Raw genomic sequence first — 20,356 nt, forward strand, 5'->3', positions numbered from 1 at the left:
CCCCAGCCGAACATTGCATTGTAATGAGATGATCAGTGTTATTTACCTCTCCTGTCAGTGGTTTTAAGTTTGGGCTGTCAGGTGTGTGTCCACATGCAGCCTCACAGTGTCACTACCTTGGCTTTGGACTGCCATTCCTCACTAATAGTAACTCCCATCAGCTATTCTACTAAGAAGAATTGCTGACACTGACATCTGCTATGTATTGTTTGGATAATAATGTCCTTCGTGATTAAAGAGAAGCCTGATGCTGCCACTGGGGAGATATATTGGAACGTGACAGCGAAAACTCAGTTCGGTTTCGGTTGCAAGAAAAACCCAGAAAATCTATTGAAACAGAAGCGAGATTAGTCTGAAAAGTCTTTATCGTGCGTGCCAGAATGTTGAGTGGTTTCATCTTCTCATTTGGTGAGTGCAGCTTTAAATTTATGTAGTGCGGGAGTATTTCGAGAAAAAAAAAAAAGGCAGAGTTGAAGCAGGTTTTGTTTTTTTATTGGTTTATGTGCCGTATCACTTTAGCTAATAAAATCTATGGCACCTGGTTGACAATGCAAATAGGATTTTTGGCCAGCAAACATCATGAGCTCAGGAGTTGGCAGGCTCAACAACAACGCTGAGGCTGACAAGCAGAAACATGTTCTACTCGAGTATCTCGTTTTTGTTGGCAGTACTCGGAGTCCAAATAGCAAACTTTTGAGTCCATGTGCCACTGCAGGGCACAGCTTCAAATCCTTTCTCCGTGTGATTGCTGCATCATTTCGGGGTAAATGAGCATCTTTCATTATGCGATTTTGTATCTTTCGTCATGATGAGTCAATTTGCAGACAAGCTGGTCACAGTTAATCGTGGATTACATGCCTGCTGCGGTACTTGACTGTGGGAGGTGTATTATCCATACACGTGTCTGCTTTGCATCTCCATTAACCTGGGCTAATTCATTTGGGCTTTTATGTTAAGGACCATATGGAGATGCTTATGCCCTCTCACCACTGTAATCGTCCAGTGAACGCTGAAGAAAGATTATGCACGGCAAAATGATGATGTCAAGGTTAATTGTCAGTCAGTTTTAATTACTTTTATTTATCACATCCATTCAAAGCATGCGGGCACAATAAAATGCAGAGAATTGTCCAAATTAAACTTAATACGAGAGTGAAATTAGCGGTGTCAACTGGGAGAAACTAAATTAAATGAGATTGAATTAAATGGGTCAGTGACTGACGCATAATCAGATTAAATAATAACTTGATTAAGCTGTAACTTATTTAATGAATCTGGCAAAATATTTTTTATTTTAATCAGTTAATTAAAACAACTTGTTCTTTTACTGACATTGTCTCCAGTTAATCACCTGCGTTAGCTACCTGCACCGATCAGCCACAGCATTAAAACAGGTGATCAAAGATAAAAGATGTGTTGGTTTGTAGACTTTATTAATCCCTAAATGGGGCTATCATTTAGAAAATGGTGTTCGTTTTGTATTCACTGTCTTGAAACTAGTGATAAATTTTAGAAAATATTAACTTTAGCAATAGCTCAAGACAGAAGCACGCTCATTTAAGACTTCGATTCAATCAAATTTCTTTTTGCGTCCCCCTGCTGGTAGTTTGAAAGAATGCATGCTTAAGGCACTTTGGTGCATTCATCTTTTCTATACAGTGCAGTCTGATTGCAATGCAATGTTCTGCTGCAAAACCTTGAATCTTGGCATTTATGTGGATATTACTTTGACATATACTAATACCAAGAAGCTTCTCCCATTAAACAAGCAAAACAATGCGTCCTGCACACTGCTCTGTAATAGATCGAGGAACATGACAAAGAGCCAAATGCACTGACCTGGTCTCCAAACTCCCCACATCCCAAATCAATAGCGCATTCACAGTATGTAAGATAATCAAAATAAGTAAATACAGTATTATTCAGGTGCTGTTATTGTTGTGGCGTATCTTTGTATATTAACTCACAAATGTTTGTTTTCCTTTATAGTGAAAGATGTGGAGCATCAATCAAATTTCCTCACCCACTTATGAAAGCTGTCATCAGTCCAGAAGACTATATAAAAGTCAGGACATGTGGCACTTTGATATCGAAAAGTTTTATAGCGCTCGGAAATTTTTATCACAAATGTGACTTTCACTAGTCTTTGACATTGGCGGATGTGAATGGACTCCGTTGCTTTCGTCAGCTTTCAAAGGCAAACACGTTCGTCTGTCGCTGTATTTTTCCTCACCATCCATCACCTTTCAGAGCTGTGATCTCACACATTTCTGACCGGGGTTAAGCAGATTAGCGAACATGCTGGGTCAAGCTCAGGATAATCACAGATGTTTTGGTTGCCGCTGCCTCGGCAGCCCTTTTGACCCGCAATGTTTTCAGAAGCAATTATACAAGAACTGCTATCTGTCTGTCGGAGTGCTCGTTGTGTCGAGTTTATGTGGGCATATGCGTAGGACACATGGAGATGTTTTGCTTCATTCTTTATTTACTCTCATTATGTCCGGCCTGCCTTCTGTGCTTATGAAATTTTTAGATCGTTGGACGTTATCTCATGTTCTAATATTTAAAGGCACAGGATATCTGTTTTCATGCACGAAACTTCTAGAGTCATGACAGGATTTATTATTGCTTAAATCACCAGTGCAGGAGATTAAATGAGTACATTTAAGCAGGGTACTCTATAAAATTCATCACGCTGCCATGATAGAATTTGATTTTAGGAAAGAATGACAATGAAAACAGACTTCTTTATTTCATGCACGGTGGGTGGCATTTCAAAAGTCTGTATAATTCTTCAAAATTACTTTTGATGCATCTATAATCAGATCTTTGTTAAATTCAGTGAGTCTTAATAGTTTATGACGCTTTTCTTTCTTCCTTCCTTTTTTTTGGATATGTGCCTCTCTGAATACGACTGCTGGGAAATAATAGTGTTTTGGATGGGAGCCTTCCCTCTGTGCTCTGCTGCCTGTTTCATTTTGGCTGTATTTCTTAAAGCTCTTAAACCCCAGGCATATCCAAGCACTCATTTGAATCACTCAAACCTTCTCTCTTTCAGTGTCCCTCCTTTCCTCCTTTCCTTTCCTTACACTTCTAATCACACTGAAGCAATTTTTTTTTTCCCTTTTCCCCCAATGCCACTTTCCAGCTCCTGACAAAAACAAACAAAACTTAACATAATGAGAGAGGAATTGTCAATGTTTCCGCGCCGGCGTTTCTTTTTCCTGACGTGGCGGTGAAGAAAAAATAATTAGGCTTTTGTTGACAAGAGTCGAAGTGGTGGAATTGTACTGGCTGTGGATCAAAACGATCCATTCATTAATTTAATTGGCTGCTATGAGATGGCGTGGGTGTTTCTATGACTGCGTGAACAGTGATACTTGTGGCGTATGAGAAATTAGATATGGCCGTTCTTTGTGACTACAGAATAAAACGAGGTGGTGGTGGGTGTAAGGGAGGGGGGCACCCTAATCAGCCTTGGAGATCTGCAAAGCTTCTTTTTTTTCCTCCACCATATAGAATGTAGGCTGCTGAAATCTGTGGGAGAATGACTTTGAATGAACCCTGGCTATTATAGGGCCTCGATCTGCATTAGTGTGCAGGCTAGCAAACCATGCTAATGCGCTCTCGCCGCCGCTGCTGCACTCTCTCCCCTTTTTTTTTTACTCACCGCACACACACATACATACACACAAAAGCCCCCTGTGTTTGCCAGAGCACAGAGGGGGCTCACATCTCACTTTACCAGAGTGGGGGCATATCAGGAGGCAATTCCAGACTGTGTCTCGGAGCGTAGACAATAGCCACATCTGATCAAAGTGCAGGAGATGCATGACACTTGAATTGAATTCAAGTTCATGCGCCGTCTACGACATCATGTACATAAAGGGAGAATGAGCGAGAGGTCGGGTTACGGAGGAAAATGACAGAAAGGAGAGGAGATGGGGGACGGGGGAGAAAGGGAAAGTGTTCGAGAAATATCCAAAAGAAGGCTGCAAGTGCTGTGTAATCTGCAGTGACACAGTGGAGGAAGAGGGGAGCAGCATACATAAAGGCGTGCCTGTTGAGTGACACATATGCCATCCAAGTCAAAGAGGACTCCTGTCTATCCAGTTGCGTGACAGATCGCGTCTCCAGATAGCTGATAAGCGTTCTCTGCAAGTGACCGACCGTGACCTTTTCCAAATTCCTCCCCCTTGCATACTCCAGACAGGCATTTTCTAATATTTAGCATCCTAAACCTCTGCGGGTCCATTACAACCCTCCTATTACCCCCTTGCGATGTAACATATCCTTTACTTTCTCCATATTGTTGTCTGCTTGAGGCCCCCCCCCCCACCTCACTCCAGTCCTCTTATGCCGCTGTACAAAAGAGATCAGATGTACAAGAGGCGCCGCTCTGGGATTTCATGAAAAAGGAGTATTCGGTGACTTTTTACATGCTCAATGGCGATGAATAGATTTGAAAAGAGGGTAAGCTTTGTTAAAAAACAAGGCTTCGAGTCTGGAACTGTGACTGGAAAATAAATGGCTTTGGAATATTTGGTAAAAGTGTTGTTGAAGTGGTAAACCTCAAGAATCCAGTCTGCTTCCTTTTTGGCAATTGCTGTGGTGTTTGCGCGCCACACACCCAGTCGTCACGTACTATTGAAACAACATGTCCAGGCTTTGAGGCTTTGAATTTGTGGCCCTTTATCTGTCTCTTCTGTCACTATCGCTACGAACTACAAATATCTTTTCTGCACTTCAGGTCATGTGTTCAACCACAAGTAATAATTACTAATATGTGACTCACTGATACATAGCAAAACAATAACGCATCGCTTCTAGTTTCTCGTTGCTGGATGATATAAAAACGCTATAAAACAACAAACCATGAATCTCTACATAGTTTCGACAGCTCGCATGGCAACTCATAGCTGCAGCCTCAATCAATCAACTCTTCCAGCATACCGCAGAAGCTGCACACCCAAGCTTTCTCCACCTGGGAGAGAATTCAATCAGCAAGAAAGAGTTTTTTTTTTTTTGTGTGTGTGAGAATGAAAATACATGCTCTGAGGCAAATGCCTCTTTGACAGTGAACGTAACCTTTAAGAGCAGGTGCTACAAATCTTCGAAAAACAAATCCGGTGATGCATCTGGGTGGAAGCTGGTAAATCTAAGTGACAAATAGAGTTTTATGATACGAGTTGTAGCCTGAGGAAGAAGGAAAAGGAAAAGGGAAGGGGAAAATAAGCATGAAAAGAAAGCCAAGGGGCATTTAAGTAAATAAAATGAGCCAATGCGAATCTAAAAAAGAGAAAAAAAACCAAACCCAACCTCCTCTAAATAACAATTGTTTCTATGTGTCTCCTCGGGCAACGTCGAGCCTGTGTCGGCTGATGTCATGCTCGGTGCAGTATACAGATGTCCCCTTGCAGAAGACGCACAGAACTAGATGCAGATCAGGAAGCAGCTGCGTCTCAGGCCAGTGACTAGACAATAGTATTAAGAGAAGCAGGGGGAGATCATCCCGTCCCATGACGGGGCGACTGTATGCACTTATTCTCTTTATCTTTCGCCAACAGTAGTTTGTTTTGTGGACTGTTTGCGAGATAAGGTGAAATACAAAACACCATGGCGAAAGCCCGCAGAAATAAATGTAAGATTTATTCCTCAGTTGCACTATATTTCCTTGTGGCCCTGTCGCTTATTTCATAGCCTCCGCCCTCGGCCTTTCATGTATGAAAGTTTGGATTAATAGGTAAACCTCCTGCTGAGAAAGTCATTTCACTGCGGTATAATGTGTTTTCAAATTTCGGCCTAAAGGAGGAAACGATGACCCCAAATCTGACCCCTAAAATGATTTTTTTCCCTGTAATATGTCGGACCGTAAAAGAATCAGATTGCTATTTATTCATCACAGATTGTTTATGTCTTCGCTCTCATCCAAACAGGTCCGATCATTCCTCCCATAAAACCTCAGGTGTCCTGCAGAAAGCCAACATTTTTACCTTTCCAATTCCCAGCATCATTACAGTGTTATAAATTCATATGTTTTCAGAATGGGTGGTCCCAGTTGGGGGGGAAAAAAAAAAAAACAACAACTCCTGATCTGTGCATGATAATACAGGACCATCACACAGACTAGCCTACACTACCCACTGTTCTCTTTCTCTTTGGATGAGAGAGAATGTCACATCAAACTGCATGCTGAAATGGAGCGGTTTAATGCTGCCTGGCTCCCCGACATCCATACATACATTGTAGATCAAAAGGCTTTAAAAACTGATTCACCAGTTGTTCTTCTCTTTTTTTTTATTCTCCCCCCAACTTCTACCCAAAGTCGCTGTGTGAGACGGCAGTGAAGAGTTGACAAGTGGAACTTTGCTTCAAGTATTGTTCGCCGAATGTATGCCGAAAACGAGGAGGTGACCTTAATGTTACATAAAATGTCTCCAGTCATGCTCTGCAAGGTTTACATGTCCGCCAGCTAATGAGGTGACATTAAACTGACAACAATGTGTGTTCAGTTTGACAGGATTTTTCTCCAGATCAGGGACAAGGAGAACACAGAGGGTTATTCAAAAGAATCTTCCAGCTGTTTACTATGCTCTGGGGATTTTTGCTGCACTTTCGGTTCCAAAACAATGAGGCCTGGATTAACCTGCATGTTCCCCAACACCGCCGCCATCTCTCTGTGTATTTCTTCTCAGTTATCTGTTTCGGTCACCTCTTTGTGTTGGCTCCACTGGACAAAAAACGGCGTACTTTTAAATTCATCGCTTAAAAGTTTCACCTAAAATCTGAGTTTTACCTGCAAGATGGATTCGTAAGAAAGTTTGGAAGCTAGTTCTGGTCAACCAGCATGACAAGCCTGGATTCCATCTCATATCTGCAAAAACAACTTTATGAAATGAGAATTATTTGCACAGATATCGGACACATTAATATTCAAAGCAGAGCATCTTTACACATCTTGGGGCACGTCTGAAAGGGATCATTAGGCATGGATCCTATCACCTTACGATAAACAAATGCAGCTGATTTATGTACTATGCAAAATGTGAAAACAATATATGCATAAATAATTATTCAAAGATATTGCTGGTCCTTCTGCTACGACAGCTCCCCCTACAGGCCAGGACACACAAGTTTGTAAAAACGCAAAGAGCAAAAACCTATCAGTTCAAGGTGAGAAGTTTTCCTGTTATCCACCTTAAATTACAAACAGCATGACGTACAACACCACCACTAATCTGAAATACAACCCAGTGTATAACATTTATACAGAATCTTCCCATGCATAAACTCGTAAGACTGAACTTCTTGTGTCCAGCAGTAAAGCTGTTAAAATTATTAGCATAGATTCTGGATTTTGTAATGAGCCAGAAGAACTAGATGTAAAGAATATTTAACTAGCCAATTTAAAGGAGGCATTTTCTGCTCTTTTACAGCTCTATATATTTTTAGTCTGGGACTCCACTCGACTAACTTTGCATGATTTAATTTCTTTTTTAAAATCCTTATTTATCTCATGCTGCCTCTTATGCAACCTCTCGGTTCAGCATCAGCCTGATAAAGGCAATAATATCTCAGGGTTGTTTATGGCACTGCTACCTAAAAGCCAACTTTCTTCTAATTGGCAGGCTTTGCAGAAGCCTTTGCTTTTGCATCGTCTTGCCGGGGTGGAGGTTCCCAAAGCAAACTTTAAACTGTCATTAAGTGACATAGTTTCTCATTCTTGATTGGAAAATGGCAACTTCAATCTAAATATGAGAAAGGACAGTGCAGCATCCACAGTATCAGTGAGGTAAATAGTACACTCATTACTTCTTTGCCCTTGTTAGTAGGTGTACAAGTGGGGCTAAGTAGAAAATGTCTGCTGTCAGGATATTGTAGTTGTAACATAGCTGGTAAAATCTCATTCTCCTGTTGCCAAACAAGGGAGATACCAGAAGTTTGTTGGATATTTGTATGCTGGCCACTATAAAAATGAATATAAAACTTGTCAAGTAGACAGTTTTGCAAGATGTGTACACAGATCGATCAGCCACAACATTTTACTAACTCCCTAATATTATGTGGGTCCCCCTTGTGCTGCCAAAACAGCTTAAGTCCATCAACGCCTGGACTCCACACAGCCTGAATGTAGCGGTGTCCAGCACTAAAACCTTAACAGTAGATCCCTTCTAAGCACTGAAAGCTACGAGGTGGAGCCTCCGTGGATTGGACTTGTTTTTCCAGCAACTTAACGAGAATCAGAATGAGATCTGGGGACCAAGTAGAAGTCATTTCTGAACACCTTTTGCAGTGTAGCAGGGCACATTATCGTGGTAAAAGAAGGGCAGGGCCATCAGGAATTCTGTTGCCACGAAGGGGTGTACGTGGTCTGCAGCAATGTTTCGGTAAGTGGCAGGACTGGATTGGGACAAAAAAAATTGGCCCTGGCATTTTAGTCCAGACTGGACCACCGCAATCGATCACACAGCACCAATCTTTATGCTTCCCTGAGTATGTATGCCAACCGTTGCTACTCTCTAAAAAAAAAAAGAAAAAAAAGCATGTAATGAGTAAGAAGGAAATGAGAAAGAAAAAACATGATAAATACCTTTAAAAAGTGGCATTGCAAAATTGTGCTCGACCACTGTGAATGCTAAAACAAGCAATGGCATCCTGTTTGTGAAAGTGTGAGAGCGAGGGAGCAAGATAAAGACGAGAGGGAGAGAAAGCGGATATGATTAATGATTGATCAGATGATTGGTGTTTTCCAGACAAAGTAGTGTTGAAGCTGTAAACTCATTAAGTCAGAAGAAAGCCCATGAACTCCTGGGAAGAATCCTGAGAATACACAAGTGAGGGGCATTCTGTGTACGAGGGAGAAAGAGAGAGTGGATATGATAAATGATTGATCAGATGATCAGAGTTTTCGGGATAAAATTAGCATTTCATAAACTGTAAACTCACCAAGTCACAAAGGATGCTGGCGGACTCCTTCGATGAATCCTTAAAACGACAAGCGATGGCACCCTGTCGAGGGGGTTCGGAGAGGTTCAGGCTTGAGGAAAACACAAAGAGTTGCCACATTACATAACAATGACTATTTTAATGATGACACAAATCATTTCATCTCACTTTATGAGGCTACAAGAGGGCTTTGTTTCAAGGACTCCTTCATTTTGGCAATCCCATCAACGATTGTCACCAAGATTGATTGGAAATCCATGAGGATGTCTTAAGGCTGCTCTAAAGTCTGCATTGCATGAGTTTAAGATTCATGAATGTTCTGTCACAGGGTACCTGAGTCAGGAAAAGGGTTAACAGGAGGTACAAGAACACATTAAACTACTGGACTACTTGATAGAATTCATAGAATGGACAATCCAGCCAACGCCAAGCTGCTGCTTCACCACATGACCTTTTTTGCTCGTTTTATTAAAGGGGACCTTTATGAGTTCCTGGACTCCAGAGTCGAATAGCCTAATGCTCATCATCATCATCATCTCTTATGACATGCTATTGAACCTGGCAGCTAGCCCACTGTTAGCTACTCTCACCCCTCTCCTCATCTTCCTCACTGTGCAGCCACAAACATCAGCTGCTGACCTGCAGCAAACAAATCAGTGACTTTTGCACATTTGGCAGCATCTGCCTGAAGGACCTGTTTGCCCCTCAACTTCCCTGTGCATCTCCAATGTTTTTGTCTGATCCATTTTGGCACGTTGACTTCTTTTTATTTTTTTCCCTGATATGCTGTTCAATGAATTTTTGCTGAGCCCAAATGGGGAGGGATTTAAATATGTAGCCACACCACTGCTATTCAAAAAAAAAAAAACAACGGGTCAATCTAGTTTTAGCTTCTCGGGTCAGATCACTGGGAAAGTGCCCGATCTGCCAGACGCCTACTCTAGGCCTTGTAGGCAACACATGTCGAAATAACTTTCACATGAATGTTAGAACTCAAGGTTTCCCAACAGAACATGCCTCTGCCTGCTTGCCTTCTTTCCTTCATGCATCCGTCTCCAACTAAATGACACACATGTACCCAACCATCCCCATGGTGTGAAAGGTTCATCCTACCCGGCCACCTTCTTTTATTGTTCCACGATCCAATTGGTGCTTTCAAATGTGGACAGGGTTCTTCGGTTCAACAATTATTCTCTCTTGGACTCCTTTTCATTGGTACTAACCACTGCTTCCATCTTGGAACTCCTTCCAAGACCTGCAATTTTGAAGATGCTCTAAGCCGGTCATCAAGCCATAATAATTTGGCCTTTGTCGAAGTCACTCAGATGCGTACGCTGCCAATTTCTCCTGCTTTTAACACATCAACTTCAAGAACTGACTGCTCACTTGCTGCTTCATACATCCCAACCCATGACAGGTGCCACTGTAATGAAATAATCAATGTTATTCACTTCACCTGTCAGTATTTTTAATGTCCAGATGGCCATATAAAGAAGTGTATAATTAAACCAGACACGCATTGGTACCCAAAGAAGTTTGATTGCTTATTTTCCCCAGCTGCTTCAACAGAGCAAGAACACAAGCAGCCATTACTGGTGGACATTCAGGGTTACGGAGCCTCCTCGGGTTTTTCTTGATGAAAGAGTTTAATGACAAATTCACATTATCACTCGATTCTCTTCTCCTTCCCAAGGTCAAAAAAACACAAGAAAAACCATCAGCGCCACATTTTGCACAAAAGGTTTCTCAGGTCGGCAACAAAAAAATAAAAGGATTTGATACATGCTTTGGCTCAAGCAGGACTGTATTTCTTCAATTATACGAGGCTGTGGAGGTCTGAGGTGATTGGAGTTTTGAAATGGGAGTGCACAATGTCAGAAATTTGTCTTCATTTGATGAAATGAAAGTGTAGCTCCGGTACCAAAAGTGCCACTATGTGTCACCACCTGCAACTGCCGGATGTGAGCCATTCATCAATGATTCATGGGTAAAATTACAGCTTCAGGAACATATGTCATTTCTCTTTTTTTTTTTCTACCTCACCATAAAAAAAAAAAAAAGAAGAAGAAGAAAGCAGGGACAATATTACTCTGGGGAGCAGTCAAGCAGAAACCTGCCTGAAGGTGATGTGTCTTTTCTTTTTATATATCATATTTCTATCACGGAACCTGAAGTTTCACAAACACACATTAATCATGCATTTGTGTGTATTTGTTTAAGTGCTGTTAATGTGTGTAATACGCTCGCAAAAAAAATATTTCTAAGCTAATTTTCGGAGTTAATTAGCTGTTATTGGCACTCAGCAGAGAGATATCTGACTTTGGAGAATGATATTATTTCTGGCAACAAGGGAGCGATGCATCATTTCCCACTACAACAGATGAAACGGCAAATGGGAAGATTAAGAATTCAATCTGGAGACAAACACACACACACACACACACACACACACACACACACATAAATGCAGGCTCATTGTGCATCTTATTCCCAGGGTCCTGGACCAAACTTGATGTTATGAGATGTACTCATGATTTATGAAAGTAACTACTCCATCAGATGGAGTGCAGACATGTCATGCAGCGGCCTCGCACATGCACGCATTTGGGTGCAACGAAAGGTAAAATAAAGCAGCTTTCAATTAAATCCAGCATGTCTGGATGGGATATTATTAAAATATTGAGCTTGTGTTAAGCCAAAGCTGTTTAGTTTGAATGAGTCCCTTAGTCAACCTCCAAATATCAACAGTGGAAATGGCTCCAGTGCTAAAAAAAAATAAAAAAAATAAGAGAGAAAATAAAAACATTCGCAGCCTAAATCCAACAAAATGGCCACAAAGAGCATTCACGCCATGCCTCTAAATACATAAACAGATGAATAAAAAATGGGGAGGAACAAGTAAAGCAAAGACACGGAGCTCTTTGATGTCAGCGTTTCTTTGAAAGTGATGAGCAAAGATGCGCCCTCCGAGGACGCGTTTGGTTGTGTGGAAAAAGCCCCTGAAGAGAAGCAGAGCCAACAAATAAGAGCTAATAGTTTCTAATGGCCTGCACTTATCCAACTTAATATCTGCGTCTCGTGCTATTATTGTTATAAAGCCGCGACTTCCTGGCAGCTGCCGCGCACCTCGCATGAACAACACATACTAACCTCAGACAAAGCTATCTGTTTTTAGACTCCAGTGAGTTTACCGAAAAATTCAGTTTTTCTCCAAGAGGATCAGTTTTGAACTGAGTTTCACCTATACTCCCTGCTCTTGCAAAAGGTGTTGTGTTTTTTTTTTTTTCCCCTTCTGCAAAGAGACATTTATTCCTAACAGTTCATAGTAAAAAAGATGTGTTTTTTTGCACAGAAAAGATAGAAAGAAAAAAAACTCTTTCCAGTAATGTAAAGTTAAGAAAAGAATAGTGTGGGTTTATGCACCAGGGAGCCTGTCTCCCCAAAAATATGTTCCTATACAACAAAACTACATGTAGGATCTGAAAGAAATGTATTTCCTTGCGTAAAGTCTCCATAAGGAGGCAAGAGGGAAAAATGGCAGCATGAGTGAGCAACAGGATTCTCACCAAGGAGTCTGGGGTTGGTGTCCCATGTGGGAGGATTTGTCTTAGAAGTCTGGTTGTGTTTAAGCACCGAAACTAGTCAAACTGAAGTTTCTGGTGAAGTAGTCTTAAAGAAATGAAGACGAGTAAACAACCACACACAGGTGCGACAATCAGCTGAGTGGAACCAATCTGCGGCCTCAGGGTTGTTACCTGGGGCATGAAAGAGGGATGCACACAAAGTGAGTGAAGCCAAACTGCCAGGAGTTTCTGTTCAAAAACACGTAGAAATCTGCGACCAGGTGTGCAGGACTGATTCATCTGCAAGGTCCAGGTGGCAGCCAGTAAGATGCAGAACTGAGGGACTGTGTTGGCGTTAGCATTAGCCATGAAGGTCGGCACCTTTCATGAGTGGCTCGCAGTTTGAACTCTTCCATGTGCAAAAGGTTGTTTATTGTTGATTTTGTTATCTGCCAGTTGTAAATAAGATCGCAGGCAGATGACGATGTTAACTGGAGTACAGCTGATTTCTAAACACCATTTAATCCAGTTTGATTTGTAAGTGAGATGAATGGTGGACAATTTCAAACGTTTTATAAAAGTTTGTTGCAGATTTTTTCATATTTGCACTTTATTGGGTTCGGAAAAGATTGCACTTTAAAAAATCACTTAATAGATCAGTTAAAATGTGTTCAAAAGTATGAACACACTGAAAAGTTTGATAAAAATATTACGAGTGAATGTGTTCAAAATGTGATTAAAATTGCCTCTTTTTACAGTGCATGTGGTAAATGATTGGGCAAAAAGGGAATTACAGTCATAATCGTTTATTTGCTTTCGTTTTATTCCATGTGAAAATTGACAAAATATAAATTGAGCAAAATAACATGTATGCCAATGAGGTTTACATGTAAGGAAATGTCTGTTTCTGTTTGCAGTGGGTTTCCTTTGTGCTTCTGTTCGAAGGTTTTTCACCATATCAACTTGACATCTTTTACCTTGCTACCACTTGCTGAACCAAACAGCGAACTGCAAAATGAAAAAGCAAAAATAAAAAACAAAAAAGCAACTGTTTGGTCAATGAATAAAATCCAGCTCAAGTAGAATGAATCATCCTTTTTCAAGCGGGGAAGCTGTTAAATCCTCTATTCACCAATGAAAATAGCTGGTCATTGACACTTAGGGTTAGGAAAATATACATAAGTACAATTCTACAAACCATGTGTGTCCTTCAGCTGGGTACCATATCCATCATGCCTCATCTGCATATGTAAAAGATGTACATCGTCTTAATTCTATCTTTGTTTTATGCCTTATTGTACTTTAGTCCTGCTTCTTTCATGTCTCATTTGTATGTAGCTGCTGTCACATGCAAATTTCCCTTCTAAGGGATTAATAGAGTTCATCATTTCTTATCTTATATCACACGTTTGTGTTAACAAACGACCCTTTCACATGATGCTTAAGTTATCAGACTCTCATCTCATCCAATACGTGATTGGTTGGCCACCAGCAACAGCAGTAATGCAATGATATGAATTATTTGAAACGTATTTGAGCAGAAAATATGATTCCCCTGAAACATATTTGAGAAGGCAGTTTAGCTGTGTAGGAATATAGTATTTGGGAGGGTTAGCAGCTCACACATAGAGAAGCTGCGCAACGTGTTTCTGCTTTTCAGAACATCGTGGGGTTAAATGTCTTGCCCAAGGACACTTTGGCACAAGGAGTGGCCAAGAATCGTTGAACCTTCAGTCACGGCCGCCTATAAAACAGAAAATTACATTTTGCAAAACAAAAATGTCGCTATTTTTATTCATGATTTTTGATGTGACTTTAACACCAGCTATTTTCCTTAAATTAAACCCAATGAATCAAATCACTTCTGCCATTGAAATCATTTTCAATAGGCAAAAATCTGAAATATTATTCAATAAAGAATCCTTGCAAAGGTTGAGCCCGGCAGCATTTTTTATAAAAAAGATACTTTTTTTTTTTTCCACACTAGAAATAACTGATTTCACTTCCAGGGGTGAAGAGAGAAGTGAACTTTTGTGCAAAGAACTTTTGACCAGCAAACTTGTTTGTGCTGGAATAAAAACCAGAGGCAATTCTGAAAAATAGTCAACATTTCAGGTCAAGTAATGCCATGCGGGCCCAAATTATTTTATTCGTTAGAAAAAAAACACCCAGAGTAACTCCTTCTCCAAATCTGACCATTACGGAGCACAGGATTTATTCCTCTTAATGCACCCATGAAAAAGCGAGCCACAAAGGAGAGAGCTATTATATGCTTTCACTCCTTTAATGTATAATGTGCTGCAAAGCAGAGAAGCAGTGTGGGTTAGAGAGAGCACTCCAAAATGTGCCCTGTGAATTCATTACAGGAGCTTGTTATTGTCTAACTTATTGTTAAGGACAGTCATTACATCAGCGAGCCTCACACGACCGCTGCTATGATTCCTCATAATTTTGTTAAACTCAACCGCAATGATGTCGGTGCCGCCATCGGACATTATGACAAACCGGGCAAGATTTAAACACCGGCTTTAAAGAAATGAAAAGAGGTCCTCGCTAGTAATAAATGTGTGTTTGTATTGTGTGTATGCTTTGAGTAAATGTCAGTGTGCACCTGGAAGATAAATACAGCACATGGAGCTACAAAAGAAATCAATAAAATGGAGAAATCAGGCAGTTGCCTTCACCACCACCACCACCTTTCTTCCCTGTTTCCTTCATCTCTCCTCCCCTTCATCCTTCACCTGTGATTACCACTCCAAAGAAATCCCCTTTTCTCACTTGTGTCCACATCAAATCGCATCCCCTTGTTATTAAAATGAAGACTCCTCTGCTCAGTATATGAGGCTAAATGTGACTATTTTTCATGATCCAGTTGGGAGGGTGATTATATAAAATGTCTTTTGCCCACATGTTGTTTGTCCTCACTTTACTCTTTGAATCCGAAACGAAAAAAAAAAAAAAAAACCCACCTGAGAGATGCCCACCATCGCCTTTGATTGTGTGTGCGCGCTGGCATGTGAGCGCGTGGGTTTAACACATGTGTGTCGATGCGCGAGTGGGCGATGGTGTGCATCTGTTTAGGTTTTGTGTCTGCATGTCTGTTGTTCGGTGGGTGGTGTTAGCACGCGCTAATGTGTGCGCAAGCTTTTTTGTGCGCCTCAGTGTGTGTGTGTGTGTGTCTGTGTGTGTGTGTGGGTGGGATGATCTTTGTTGCAGACTGGGTTTCTAACAAAACTGGAAGGAATAAATCAACCAATTTTCAAAGGTGCCAAACAATTGAAGTGGAAAAAGGCTTTTCCTCAAATTTTTTGCAGCAGGAAGTTTTCTAAAAAAAAAAAAAAAGCCCAGACTTGAAATAAAAGACTTCTTTTGTGGGAATATTCAACCACTGGACCGTCTCCTTCCATTTGCCACACTAATTAATACTCTTCTCAAACGGAGCACCGACAACAAGTTTGCTGTCATTACGGTTTCCCCTCTGTAGCAGTTAAAGTTAAAGCCGACCAAACTAACTTTCAAAGGTGCGTGTCCTCTCATTCCTCATAGGACGATTCGGTTGACATTTGCAAACAAACACGCAATGCAATTTAGACGAACATAAGCCCTATTTAGAAAGGATTAGTTTTTCCTGGGAAAGTGCTGTAATGTAATTTGTTTGCATTATGGCTGTCAATCCAGAGAGCCATTCATTAAAGATAAAGGATGTCTGTGATTTGCCTCACATTACCGCCTGTAGCTGAGAGAAAAGAAGAAAAAAGAAAAAAGGAATGATCCGCAGTTTTATTTCTGGAAGCTGCCAAAAAACATAAAGCTGATGAACTGGTTTACCATTAGCTGATGAATTTGTTGAGATAATTTACTGTGGATCTTTAATTTAATAAATGTAACGGCGGTGGCTTGTGGTATAACAGTCCATCAAGTATTAATTAGGAAGGTCATCGCGGGGTGGTGCATCCAGTGTGAAGAAAGTTCACTCGTAGCACTTCTAGCACCTTTCTTGCACTGTCACAAGCCGTCCGTATCTGTCTCCTGCAGGAATCCGCCATGTCTCCCAGCCTTTCTGCACAGTTTCACCTCCACACCCACATCCAATCTCCTCATCAGTAAGTACACTCCACCTGCCCGTTGGTCACGACTTTTTGGCCCTTTCTGCAATATCATTCCAGCCCTCTAGCCCTGTTTCTCTTCCAGCTTTCCTTTGTTGACCCTTGCATTCCTTGTTGCTGAACTCTGCTTTGTTTTTAGACTTTTTCAACCTTACCCCCCCTTTTCTGCCCCTGAGTCAAGTACTTCAGTCCAGCACTTGTTTCTCTGAGACTTTCCAGACAGTGCAGTGATATAAAGCTTGCTGCAACGAGTTGCAACACAATTGGATTTGTCTACATGATCTAAATCCCTCTTAATTTAATTGTAACAGGCTCTTAAATGGTGATCAATCCAATAGAAATAGTAAGGGAGGGTGTTTGTACGTTCATTGAAAACAATCCAACAACCCCGGCCTTGCACTGGATGTGTAAAGACCAATTCATTTGAACGTTATCATCCCATTAAATAGCTGTTATCATTGTGCATCATTGCTACACCTATGGGTCAAGAGGGACCTCATCCATCCCAGGCATTGATTAAAAAGGAAAGCAGTCCAGATGCTGTGACCCCTTACGGTGATGTAAATAAGTGCTGGTAAATTCTCTGCAGGAGTCGTCACCCTGGAAACAAACAAAATGGAACTTTGTGAAATGTGGCACATGTCACAGCAGAGTATATTTCACCCAAACTTAACTCTTTTCTAAACTTAGTGGTTTTGGGGCCCACACTGAACCAAGCACCAATTGCAAATGCAAGTAAACACAGAGTGGGAAAAACAGCAAGTGCAAAGAAAACTCAAGAAATAATACCGTAATGATGATCCGAGGCACAACTCCAGTCTTCTTGGTGAAAGTTCACTGACTTCGGCCAATGTTATACTTTACGCGAGTGTGCTAGGGTCTGCTCAGGTCCAACCCTGTCTCTATGAAAACTGAATTCTCTGATTAGTTTTGGACGAAACCTACACTCTGAAACCCTGAGAATCAACATCGTCGTATTTCAGCCCGAACTGCTACAAGTGTGATATTTTTCGTAGTTTTTCGCCTAAACCTAGCCAGACTGATGGTCTTTTTTTCCATCTTAGGACACAAACTCTGGTCTGCTTGGTGGAAGTCTGATCTCTTGATTTATTCCTCCGTCCTACCTTACTAAATACCAATGTGGCATTTGCTGATCCAAAATGGCTGCCAAAATTAGATAAAAAGCAGTTGAGTTGCATCGAAACTTAATTTTTTGGACACTGGGTTGGCTTGTGATGCAACTTTTACCTGAGTCTGCACAGACCCTTGATCACAAATGCAATGCATGTCTAGAGAACATGCAGTCGTCCTCAATTTTATTCATACCCGCCCATTAAAGAAGGAAAAAAACAGCTGTCACTGAAATAAGCTGAAACTGACTAAAGTAATAAGAAATAAAAATGTAATGAAAATCATGACATTGCTTTTGAATTGTGGTTCAACAAAAATATATCTAATAAAAAAACAACCAAACAAAAAAACACAAGCAAACAAGCATGATGGGACCCGTAAACTAATATTTAGTTGAACAATCCTTTGAGCCAATCACTGCAATCAAGGGTTTTCTGTAACTCTCAATCAGACTTCTGCACCTGTTGACAGCTATTTTGATTTCACTGCTCATCAGCAAAGTGCTCTAATTTGTCCAGGACAGTTTTGTTTTTTTTAATTATTATTTTCAACCACAATTCAAAAGCAATGTCTTATTTCACTAAATTATAATTTAGCACATTTTTATTTATTATTACTTTTCCATTTTCTAGTTATTTGAGTGACTATTGTGAATTTTGCCTTGCAATGGACTCCTCTAAGCAGACCTTCACAGATACAAAATAGTCTTTTAACTTCAACTCTGCTTCCACAGCTGTCCATATGCATGCTCACAAGTGAGTATAATAAAGGCTTTCCACCTCCACAAACTCTTCCAGCCTCCAATTGCAGAACTTTGTTCCTCTTTGTAAGTGCAAACTTGCACCTACACCACCATTATACGGGGTGATAAAACCTCCTGAGCCTGTTATAAGGTGGAGGAGAGCCCATAATATTGGAAATGATGCACGATGACAACCACCGCTAAGTAGTATAACACCCGGGTACAAAAACAAACCTTTCAAGACAAAAAAAGAGGTGCCACCAATGCAAGTTCCTCATTTCATGTCACACTCCACTCCTACACTTCTTGACATTGAAATATGTTTTTTCTTTTTTCCTTAAACAAAACGTGCAAAACAGCAGTAAGGATTTTCAGAGCTACAGTGTGATGGGCTGAAGACAGCGCTCAGCTAGAAACAAATGGAAGTGAGAAGTGTCATGATAAAATAGACACACTGTAATCTCCCGACAACAAAAGTCTAGCTCAGAAATACGATGTGGGAAAGTTGTGAAAATCAGACATTATTTATGGAGTTCGACTGGATGAATTTTATGGTAGCTGTTGATAAATAGAAAAGTGGAGTCACCCAATATGACACCATTCCCACACAAAGGCTGTATACTGTATTTATTATCGGGATCTCGCGCTGAATATTCAGCACTGGAGAATTGAAGAGCTGCGGCGCTTTTGATCCTTTAGCGATAAGAGGATGAGTTTTATCTACACCTCGGTTATTGTCTGAGCTGTCTGTAACTGAAGTACTGATTATCTGATGCAACCTGCTGTAAATCGAATGACACCTGAATACTTTTCTTTTGTCTGTTATTTATTTGTCTCTCTCCGTCTTTGTTGCGTCTCATATTGATTTTGCTATATTTTATTGGTTTTCTTGTGTTTTCGCTAAAGCATCACGGGCATTTTATGGTGTCATTTGGAGTCAAATAGCTTCAAGGCGTGCGTGCCTACGGGAGATTATGACGAGAGAAGTGAGCAGTACTGTCTGTGGATTGAAGGGATTTAGTGGAGAAGTTTTCATTTAGTCTGATTTAAAGGGTTCTTGGACATACAGAAGTGTTTTTTGAACTTTATTTACAAGAGACGCAGTTTGTTGAAATGCAGGATGTACATGTGCACAGCTAAATTATCAAGGGGCAGAAGCAAAACACAAGATTTCGTTTCAAAAAGGAGCTTAATATCAGTGGCAGGCTTGTGTATTTAATGGTATATTAATCTTAATCACAATGTTGGTCTCTCACAGTTAAATTAACAACTAGAATACTGATGTTTAAAATGCACTCCATTCATTGGAAACACCACTAATGGAAAGCTGCCCGTGTAGATAAAATTACTCAGTGTCAACACGGCTAATTTGACATTCAAACACCTTTTTAAAAATAATTTTTGTCCCCACACGAGTGCCGAGCGGAGACTCGAAGCTTCTCTGTGCACAACGAATGAAGATATTTAGTTTTTAAAATCAATAATTGTTGCGATAAATGGACCAATCATGATCGCAACACTGAACAAAGTTATTGTGATGATCTCTCTGGTCATAGTTGTGCACCAGCAGTCGGCTGTACACAACACAGACAGGATGATGTTTGCATGTTTTGCAATTGCACTACACAAGGCAGCACAATTTACAAAGTCATATCTGAATACCATCCAAACTGTTTCAGATGCCTTTGCCAGAGTTACACTTTTTTTCAAACTTTTTTTTTTACAATTATTTTGGAGTTTCTATGCAGATGCACTCACCTGCAAAATAACCCCAATCATTCGAGGATGATTGGGGTGAAAAGCAGTTTTTCAAGTTATCTGGTGAAAATTCCTGTATTTTCTCAATTTGCAATAGAGAGATAGATACT

The sequence above is a fragment of the Stegastes partitus genome, unplaced genomic scaffold (assembly GCF_000690725.1).
Source record: "Stegastes partitus isolate 25-593 unplaced genomic scaffold, Stegastes_partitus-1.0.2 Scaffold40, whole genome shotgun sequence".
Taxonomy (NCBI): Eukaryota; Metazoa; Chordata; class Actinopteri; family Pomacentridae; genus Stegastes; species Stegastes partitus.